The sequence below is a fragment of the Zophobas morio genome, unplaced genomic scaffold, assembly GCF_036711695.1.
Source record: "Zophobas morio isolate AGI-343-1 ecotype UQ-CSIRO unplaced genomic scaffold, CSIRO_AGI_Zmor_V1 ptg000021l, whole genome shotgun sequence".
In the NCBI taxonomy this organism is placed as follows: Eukaryota; Metazoa; Arthropoda; class Insecta; order Coleoptera; family Tenebrionidae; genus Zophobas; species Zophobas morio.
In genome coordinates this window covers 525205-536549 of record NW_026972126.1, presented here as the reverse complement: position 1 = coordinate 536549, position 11345 = coordinate 525205, and positions in this window count along the sequence as shown.

Sequence of the window (11345 nt, the reverse complement as noted above, 5' to 3'; positions counted from 1 at the left end):
TTTTTAACTAAACAGTGTTCTATTTTTAATGAATAACACGGAACATAGCTTAAGTTATAACGTAATTTAGCATAATTTTTAACAAAGGGAAGCTGTGTTAAAATTGGTTTTTGTATGATAAAATAGTTTTTTTGTTATCAGCTTAATCTTTACCTATTATATTACACCTGTCTTAAATTTCATAAAAATCCGTTCAAAAATACCTGAGTTATTGTGCCCGAAATTGTTACGTGAAACACCCGGTCACAGTAAATCAGTAACGAAACTTCAGCAATATTTGCGGAACGGGTGTGACCTTGGGAGCCCGTTCCCGGGAAACACAAAGATTCAAATATTTCGTAGCATTCGTATAATAATATTAATAATTATACACAAAAATAAAAATAGTTGGTACTAGTGACATTGGCGATTTTTTTCTTTTTTGTAAATCTATATTAATAAAAATGAATCGCCGAAATGTATGTACGCTCATAACTTCAGAACGACTGCACCGAATTGGATGATTCTTTTTTTCATATGTTCCTTATTGTCAGGACAAGGTTTTTATATAAGAAAATTTATTAAAAGAACGAACAGCTAAAAAATAAAAAAAATCTACAAATTTTGTATAGGAATCGCCACTTCGAATTAATTTCAATAGTTGGCGTTCCTGACGGACCTGTCGTCTAACTGACGTGTCATACAAAACTATTTCTTCCGTGGGATTGTGAAAAGTATATTGCATTTCAAATCGTTCTTTGTTTTTTCGTAAAAAAAGCCGTTTATTTTAAGAAAAGTCTTGGTTAAAGTGAATTTAGTTACACATTGCGAAAGTTTCTTATTAATTTTGATCTGCCATTCTATTTACCTATATTCACTTTGTTGGTTTCGACAAGACCTCAAACTTTACCGTTATTCGAGGATTTAATTTGAAGTTTTCAATATTTTCAAATTCTCAAGACAAAATTTACAGATTTGATTGACTGTGAAAATAATTCTGTGTCGTTTTATGAAGTTCATTACAATGCCGAGAAGACGACAAGCTGACATAAGTCCACGGAGTCAATCAAATGTGCGACGAACTACCTAAGGTGCAAATCGCGATGATTTATTTCAAGGGTAATTCGGATACGGAAGTTGATCAGCGTTGTGCTCATAATCAACATCATAATCAAACATTGAAGCGAGACATTGGACGGTATGAATAAAACTGAGTAGATACTCATATTCGAAGTACGAAGTTTCTACTTCATTATTACTCTTATATACCTGAGCATCTACCCGATGTACTACTGTGTATCTACTTGCAACATTGTATCTCCCCGGACACAAATTGAACACTTACGCGTTTTGTGAGCATTTAATCTAAAAATGAGCATCGGCGTGGCAAATGACTATTTGTCCTTATAAATGATAAATTAAATGTAATATTTTTTTTTCCTTAAGAATATAGAGTTAACAAAGTTAGTTGAGTTACAAAAATCTCTTTTGCTCCACGTTGGCCACCAACGAGCGATTTTCATGATTTTTGTGAAACTTTGCTGGTTTTGAATTTGAATTTTCTGTCCTCGATAGTTGATGCTCAGCAAGAACCACGGGAAGGTCTGGAGCAGATCTCGCTAGGAAAGGAGAGGGCTAGGAATTATTAATGAGGGATAGAACGTTATACAGTACAATACAACGGAAATACAATACAGGTACCTACAATCTAGCTACAATACAGAATACACTACAGATACAGATACAATTCAGATACAATACAAATGCAAAGTTAGTACCCAATACACCACCGGAAGAAATTGCACCAAAAATTGAGAATGTTGCAAAATGAAAACCCAAGCAAGCACACCGATGGAACTCGGGACGAAATCTATTGGTCGCAGCGCTCACACGCCCAAGGGAGAACGCAGCCGCATAAATCCAAGGTCGTCTTACCTCATTCTCAAAGAACGATGCAACCCAGCGTCTAAGGGCCAAAAGAACCCCCCCAGGCCAAAGCGTCTGACGACATGGAGAATTCAGTCTCGGAACCAAAGAATGCACTGTTGCAAAATTAAAACCCAAGCAAATGCACCGTGAAAACAAAGCATTTGCACCACTGGAGCTAAATTGGCAAGACCCAAGTTAAGTTAGTAACACACACAATATACAGTACAAAATGCTTCAATTACAAAAGTTACAATATACAAATTTCTCCACGTTTGCCAACAAAGAGCGATGACTGTGCTCGCTCGTTGCTGTTGCCCAGAAAGAACCAAACAATACGGGGAGGTCTGGAGTGCGTCTTGCCATTAAAAGAGAGGACTAGGGTTTGATAGCATGGGTGAAGGACACCTTATTTTGTAAATTTGGACTCCGTAGTTTAAAAATGATGCATATGGTATCTTGTGAATTATGAACGCTGCACTTTGTATATTCCAAAGCCGTACTTAATCAGTCTTGAATGCATGTTATTAACAACATATTTCAAAAAAAATCGGGCATTTTTGGAAAAATATCCACTTTCCTTCGTGTTCACAGCACGTAACACAAAACATTTTAGCTAATATTTATTAACCATAAATTAGAAATTCGCGAACACGTGCTACTTTTAAGCCAAAACGGAGCTCCAGTATTGCTGCTACCAGACCGGAATCAAAACACAGAGGATGGCAAAATTGACCTTTTATCAGGTAGCTCACGTGACAGTGACATCATCGTACGTCACGATGAGATTGCAAAAATTATTTTTCATATTTTAGATCAGAAATTGTACATTTTCGGGGTTAATTTAACAATGTTTAAACAAACTAATTTGTTTTTGCTAACCTCGTGTTCTTAGGAAGATGGATTTCGGTTTAATTATCATATATTGATAGTTATCATATTTGAAGATTATCAATTCTATTAATTATAATTAAATAAAATTTAAACATAATTATGTTTAAATTTTATTTAATTATATCGCGAAAATGTATAGCTTTACCCACCAACTTCAATCGTTTCGAAAATTTATCCAAAATGTAAACATTGACGACCAAACGAATCACGGAATCCGATAAATTAAAACTGAAGTCGTACTTACCCTGTTTTCGGTCTTTTTCGGAAAAATATTCATTTTCGTCCGCGTTCACAGCACTAACACAACATATTTTCCGTAATATTTATTAATAATAAAACTGAAATTCACTAAAACGTTCCACTTTTACGCCAAAATGAAGCGACGATCTTGCCGCCATCAAACAGAAATTAATACTGAACACAAAGGACCGAAAAACGTGACGTTTATACAGGTAGCTCCAGATGACAGTGACGTCATCGTACCTCACGATGAGATTGCATAAATTATTTTTCATATTTTGGCCGGGAAAATGCACATTTTCGGGGATAATTTAACATTGTTTAAACAAATTGATTTGTTTTTAATAACTTCGGGCTTGTAGGACAACGAGTTTCGGCTTAATTATCGTATATTGATGCTTATCATATTTAAGCATTATAAATGATATTAATTATGTTTAAAATTTATTTATTTATATCGTGAAAATGTATAGCTTTGATCAACCGATTTCAATCTTTTAGAAAATTTTCCCAAAGTTTAAACATAGTCGACCGAACGAATCACGGAATCCGATAAATTAAAACTGAACTCGAACTTACCCTGTTTTCGGTCCTTTTGAGAAAAATATCCATTTTCGTTCGTGTTCACAGTACTAATACAACACATTTTCACTATTATTTGTTAATAATAAATTAGAAATCCGTGAAAAGAGCCCTACTTTTAGGCCAAAACGGACTCTGATGTTGCTACCACCAAACCAAAATCAAAAGTAAACGCAGAGGACCGAAAAATGTGACCTTTTATCAGGTAGCTCACGTGACACTGACGTCATCGTATGTCACGATGAGATTGCAAAAATTATTTTTCATATTTTAGATCAGAAATTGTACATTTTCGGGACTAATTTAACAATGTTTAAACAAACTAATTTGTTTTTGCTAACCGCGTGTTCTTAGGAAAATGGTTTTCGGTTTAATTATCATGTATTAATAGTTATAATATTTAAACATTATGAATTATATTAATTATGTTTAAAATTTATTTAATTATATCGCGAAAATGTATAGCTTTGACCCACCAACTTCAATCGTTTCGAAAATTTTTCCAAAACTTAAACATTGTCGAATAAACGAATCACGGAATCCGATAAATTAAAACTGAAGTCATACTTACCTCGTTTTCGGTCCTTTTCGGAAAAATATCCATTTTCGTTCTCGTTCACAGCACTAACACAACATATTTTCCGTAATATTTATTAATAATAAAGTAGAAATTCGCTAAAACGCTCCACTTTTACGCCAAAATGAAGCGACGATCTTGCCGCCATCAAACAGAAATTAATACTGAACACAAAGGACCGCAAAACGTGACCTTCATACAGGTAGCTCACGTGACATTGACGTCATCGTACGTCACCATGACACTGCAAAATTTATTTTTCATATTTTGGCCGAGAAAATGCACATTTTCGGGGATAATTTAACACTGTTTAAACAAATTGATTTGTTTTTAATAAATTCAGGTTTGTAGGAAAACGAGTTTCGGCTTAATTATCGTTGATTGATGCTCATCATATTTAAACATTATAAATGATATTAATTATGTTTAAAATTTATTTATTTATATCGTGAAAATGTATAGCTTTGATCAACCAGTTTCAATCGTTTCGAAAATATTCCCACAATTTAAACATTGTCGAGTAAACGAATCACCGAACCCAATAAATTAAAACTGAAATCGTACTTACCCTGTTTTCGGTCCTTTTCGGAAAAATATCCATTTTCATTCGTGTTCACAACACTAACACAACATACTTTCCGCAATATTTATTAATAATAAAGTAGAAATTTGCTAAAACGCCCCACTTTTACGCCAAAACGACGCGACGATCTTCCCGCCATCAAACAGAAATTAATACTGAACACAAAGGACCGCGAAACGTGACCTTCGGACAGGTAGCTCAGCTGACAGTGTTGTCATCGTACGTCACGATGAGATTGCGAAAATTATTTTTCATATTTTGGCCGGGAAAATGCACATTTTCGGGGACAATTTAACAATGTTTAAACAAATTGATTTGTTTTTAATAATTTCGGGCTTTTAGGACAACGAGTTTCGGTTTAATTATCATATATATTTATGCTTATCATATTTAAACATTATAAGTGATATTAATTATGTTTAACATTTATTAATTTATATCATGCAAATGTATAGCTTTGATCAACCGACTTCAATCGTTTCGAAAATTTTCCCAAAATTTAAACATTGTCCAGTGAAGGAATCACGGAATCCGATAAATTAAAACTGAAGTCGTAAGATAATTAGCTTTTATTTATGCATAAATTGTGCAGTGCGTTCTTTCTAACACTGACCATAGAGATTCCCAACTCAAGGTGTCTACCCCATACTAACTTATATTTTGGTGACTCGATTTTTGCCTTGATGGTTGAACACTGTCACTGTTTTCCGTTTTTGTTGTATCGAGATGCTACTTGAGCATCAACTGTTACCTACTGAAGTATTAGCATCATCTAGAAAAACTAGAAATATTTTGATTTGATATTCGAGTAGATACTTCGTATTTCGAGTATGAGCATCTACTGAGTTTTATTTATATCAACCATTGTCAAAAATTTGATCGAACGTTGTTTCGACAGAACTTCCTTCGCACTAAATGTATATAAATATAGCAATACATTTTATGAGTTTTTCCCAATGTATGCACTGTAGTCGTTAACTGGTTTCCGGCTAAAAAACGAACCATACAGAAATACCATTCCACCACCCCTACAAAGACTTTCCTCTTGATTTCCTCGTTTCAGTTTTTATTAGAGTTAGAATTTTTTACACACTAAAATTTAAAAATAAATCTTGCACCGCTCAAACACGCACACATCGAAAATTAAACTATTTCGTTTAACCTGCAATTTGTTGACCTCTTTAGCCTGTAATTTTCTAGTATTTTTTACATGTATCGTAAGTATCTATTACTTTGTTAAAATAAATTTTACGTTTGTTTTTAACCCCATAACCCTACATCCCGTATGATTCCGTAATTAATATGACATTTCTTGTTGACAAAACCAGACAAAACGTTCACCGAAAACTTTAAACTGAAAAAGAAACTATGTTCTTCAAGGTCGGAGCACCTTTAGAGACGCTAGTGAGCTCTTTATATCGTTTCGCAAGCTCCCCATGTATTTCTTATGGAAACAGCTAATACTTTCATAGCCCTGACCCGGTACATATACAGTCGCGGTCAGAAAATTCTGAACGTCAGTGTCATTCCTCTGTCACAAAATGTGAAATACCTCTAAGTATTGTAACCTAATTTTTAGGTTTTGTCATTTTTGACGCTGCAGGCATGCTAACGCTGGATGCGACGTGACAAATGTGACAAATTGACAAATCTTTTAAACTTCAAAGTGACAATAAAGCATGCACTACATCAAAATTTACAAAATGACAGGAAAATGACGTCCAAGATATTCTGGCCGCGAACATCAATATTTCGATTTTTTCAAAAAAAGCCTAAAGGAGGTCAATCAAAATGTATAAAGATATGCAGGGTGTTTCATTTAAAAGAACTAAGCTATGGTTTACACCTTAAAAACAAAACACTGTGTATAGTTAAAACAAATTTGTAGTATAGTCCTCAAAGAACCGTCCAATTTTGGACTTTTACTATTTTTCTATTTTTCTATTTCTAATAACTGAGAGTTTCGAGAAACATGCGCTTATAGCCTCTGTATAGCTTAATCAAAAATAAAGTACTGATTTTGACAGCAGCTGTTTTCTGAATGAACTCCGTTCATTGTAATATACTACTGCAGGGAGATTTAGTTATTCATTACACATATTTTGCACATAGAATTGTCATTAAAAATAGGGCGACAACTAAAATGTTAATGGTTCACTAGTTTTCGAGGTGTAAACCTCGACCAAAATCTTATTTACAGTAATAAGTATGCTTTTGAGTAAGTATTGTTTACGATATCCTCGATTTTCCACCTGATAACCCCTAATCTCTTCGTATTTCCTCAGACCTCCTGGGATATCCTTAGAATTCTTCAAACATCTTCCAGGATATCTTTGGATTTCCTTTGATTTCTTCAAATATACTTGATCTTTTGTTAGCTAGTTTTAATAATTCAGAAACACTTTTGGAAAATACGGACATTTTAAAAATATTTTTTTCCTCGATTTTAATCCTTCTTTTTTGAACGTTGTAATAACCCAGACCTGCCGCCGAATATTGCGCCTGCGCGCTCTGAAGACAATAAAACCGCCCAAATTCGTATGAATAACTTGGCCAATGATCGCGAACATCTAGGAAGGTTAAGACCTACGTTGCGTTACGTTAATATGGCGGCAGGCGGTTGAGATCTATAGCGAAGGGAGCAAACCAACGATTGAGGGAAGAACACAGGTATAAAGACACACAAATTTTTAACGGGAGAACACCTTTAATGTTGTAAATGTTGTAAAACAATCACACAATGAACGAGTTATACACAATCCAGATTACAATTACAATTATGCGACACATTTCGTCTTGTTTAGAAAGCTTAATATCGTGGTGATTACAAGTTGGTAAAAGCAAGGTTCGGGTCCAAACCTCCCAGAAAGACACCGAACAGGCCCATTACATCATGTCTTTTCTAACAATAAACTTTACGAATAATTTTAGCATGCGGAACAATGACTCCCATTCGCATCTTCACCGCGAAAAACAAACAAAAAAAAACGTAGCGCATCGCCAGTGAAAGAACAGATGAAAGGACAGACAAGCGTCACATTGGAGAGAGAGAGAGAGAAAGAGATAGGGCCGGGGGGACGCCTCCCCCGTTCAAAGGTTTCCTGTCCGGGCCCGCCGGTTACGTGGCGCGTTGTACCATTGACTACCAGCCGTTCCACTAGAAGCTGCTGTCCCCGAATACAGCAGCCACCCCAAGGTACAAGGTCCGATGGCCCCGCGATAACCACGTCTCTGCTCAGTAGCATCTGTGTGCCCTCCAACTAGCGACGGGATTAGAGGCTGCGGTACATCACGCATGGATCACCCGCGGAACGGAAAAGAAAAAAGAAACCGGACCTACCAAGCATGCCTTGTACTAACGTGAAAAGAGGAAAAGTCAAGTACAAAAAGAAAAAAGAAACGATAAAAACACCCGCGTTCAGGGCAGACGAAAACACGCAAATTCAAAAATAATGGGTGGGGGATTTCCCCTGGGATGCTTCCTCTTATTTGGTTTCAAAATTGTGGTTTTGGCTTTTGGCGCGTACATGTTGGAAATTCAGCTGTAAGAACTAATAGGCACATGCGCATACATTCATTTTTACTAAGTACATTTACACAAAAAAAAACAAAGAAAGAGAGAGAAAGAGAAATGGGAGAGAGAGAGAGAGAGAGAAAAACAAAGAGAGGAAAGGAAGAAGAAAGCTCGGCGCCACGGGTCGTAGTCCAGTGTGAGCGAATCAGACTACGACGAGAGTCACTATTTTCACAGGTTCTAACTCACGTATTACGACATCAACAAATAAAGAAACACTGTCGCCATTTTGTTCTACGTGAAGCGTCACATGTTATCTCTTTCTAACTAACAAAAAGAACAAAGATAGACAAACGCCACCATCGCGTCGGTTGCGATTTCTGCTTTGTGCGCAGCGTGACTCGGTTACTCTTTCTAACTAACAAAATGACAAAGGCGGCAAAACGCCAACACCGCGTTGGTCGCCATTTTACTTTACGTAAAACGTCACAGGCCATCTCTTTCTGACTAACGCAATCAACAATTACCCAATTACCCGGTATCCACCACCTAGCTACCCTAACCCAAAACAAAACAACGCTATTTATCCATATTCTACGTGAGTCTTAAAAGTACCCCTTCCGTTCCTAGCCCACTTTGATACAACTTCTCCGACACGTGACCGTACGAACAAAGAATTTATAACTATACCACCACACCGCTTCCGCATACATGCACACTTCTTACAATAGTTCACCTCTAACATCATATGTGATAGTCGAGCCTACGTATAAGCCACCGATTTGGGTAAACGATTACTCCAGTTGGCGTCCTTTCGGCATTTAAGTCACAATCGCAGTCCGTACGCCGCACCAAATTTCACCACACTGGGTAGGAAATCGTTTATTGGTACACTGCACCCGTTACAAATATCTCGGAGAGTCGGTTGTTTCCTATTTCAAGGGGAAAACTCCCGACTGCCCTCTCCTCCTTCCTTTTCAACTCGTCCTCTACACACCCCCTGGTACGTCCCGTACCACCCAACAGATAGCGTACCAAGTATCTTTCTGGGATTAATTCAGATGTTGCTTTGACGCCGTATTGTTTCGATTCAAGCCGAATATTTCAACGTTAACGTTAACATGTAGTCATAGAGATTTTGCGTAGCGTTTTTTCAAAAGACATATACGCTAACGTCTAGGTTGCTTAGCAACTGCCTTATTTTAAGGTTGTTCTCATACGCTATTTCAAAGACGTAATTAGAGGGTAGATTTCACCATCCATTTTTTTTAACCTGGAACTTTCAAAGATCTCGAAAAAAAGCACCCTCCAAAAAAATGTCTAGATTAAAAATTTAATAATTCCATGGGGGAAATAGTTTAGTGCAAAAAACTAGTCTCCCTCCACCTTCCTTATAGATGGGGCGGGGGGTAATTTTGAAATCTTAAATAAGAACCCTGAATTTTTATTACAGATTCGGATTCTGCGGTTAAGGGAACGTAGGATTTGTCTAAAACATTTTTTTAGAATCATGACAGATGAGGATGTAGTAAACGAAATTCAGTTTTTTCGATTTCTCCTACTGACAACCTATGTATACAATTCTGCAATACGTTTGCAATAAAAAATACCAAGTTTTCATTGTAAACAATCAAAAATTAGTCGCCACATTATTGAAGGCGAATTGAAGACTGAGACATTTTGGAAAATTAACTACCAACATTACTTGAAAACTTGAGCTTATAAATCCGACAGAACATGTGGTTTCAACAAGATGGTTGGCCAGAACACTATTCGATGGTAGCACTTGAAGTATTTGAGCATCATTTCAATGGTGACTGGATCGGTAGAGCTAGTCCGATAAATTGGCCTGCGAAATTACCAGAAATTTGTTCGCCAAATTTCTTTTTGTGGGACCATCTCAAAGACAAAGTTTCCAATCAAGAACCAACAACCCGTGAGAATATGATTAAGCAAATCAGAAATGTTTGCCCCGAAATTCAAGCAGACACATTTCTCAGATTCAACATGCATTGAATTCGAAGGCCATCATTTTGAGCACTTACTTTAACTGAAAGATGATGAGGCGAGGGGACTCATGTAAATTAGGCACCTGGATAAGTGAGAGGCGAGGGAACTCACCTAATTAAGAATTTAATAACACAAACCCTTAAAACCTTGTTTATTGCACTTGTCAGATCTAGGTTGGAGTATAGCTCAATCATTTGGCACACCACATATCCAGTACACGTTAGCAATATTGAATCTATATAGAGAATGTTTCTAAAGTATCTGGACTATCGTGAGCATCATGTATATCCTGTGAGAGGGTAGCCGCAATTACAGCTGTTAAGTAGATTCAACTTTTCCTCTCTAAATACGAGAAGACTAATTTCAAATATTTGAAAAAGCGACATAAGTTTTCAATCGTCAATTGGTAAGTTTTGAATAGTAGGAACCAAATTAGAGATGCAAATTGAAGTCTGCTTCTTACAAATGCAAAGTACATACAAGAACTTTAACGTTGCTTCGTTTTGAACTGTGCCAGAATTCCTGATTATGTATCCAAGCATTCTGATTGTATCAGATATAAATTATTCTAATATGCGCCGGCGCCGTAAAGTATAATTAATAAAATGTTGATCATTTTCTTTATCAATAAATTAAAAAATACCAATACTAGTCACTCAGTAACTTTTTCTACTCCCAAATGTATATTCACACATTTATAAATTGCATACTGAATGGAAATCTATGCAACTGCAGCTGACTGAACGGTTGTGAATTCATATCGTAATAAGAATAGAGGGTTAAATAAGATAAGTAAGAGTAGATTGATTTTTTTCGGGTCAAATGTTGTATTCTGATACAATGGCACAGTGTCCTATGGATTTATAATTCTTTTCCCTTCCTGTTCAAGTAAGAATATACAGATACTAAAAAAATCATTGTATTAAAAGCTCTTAATAATAACAGCTGCGACAATTCACAGCGCTTCTTTCCCGAATTTACATCATCTCTTTCTTATATAATTGACAGTTTTTACTTCTCACTTAATTCACGGTTCAATC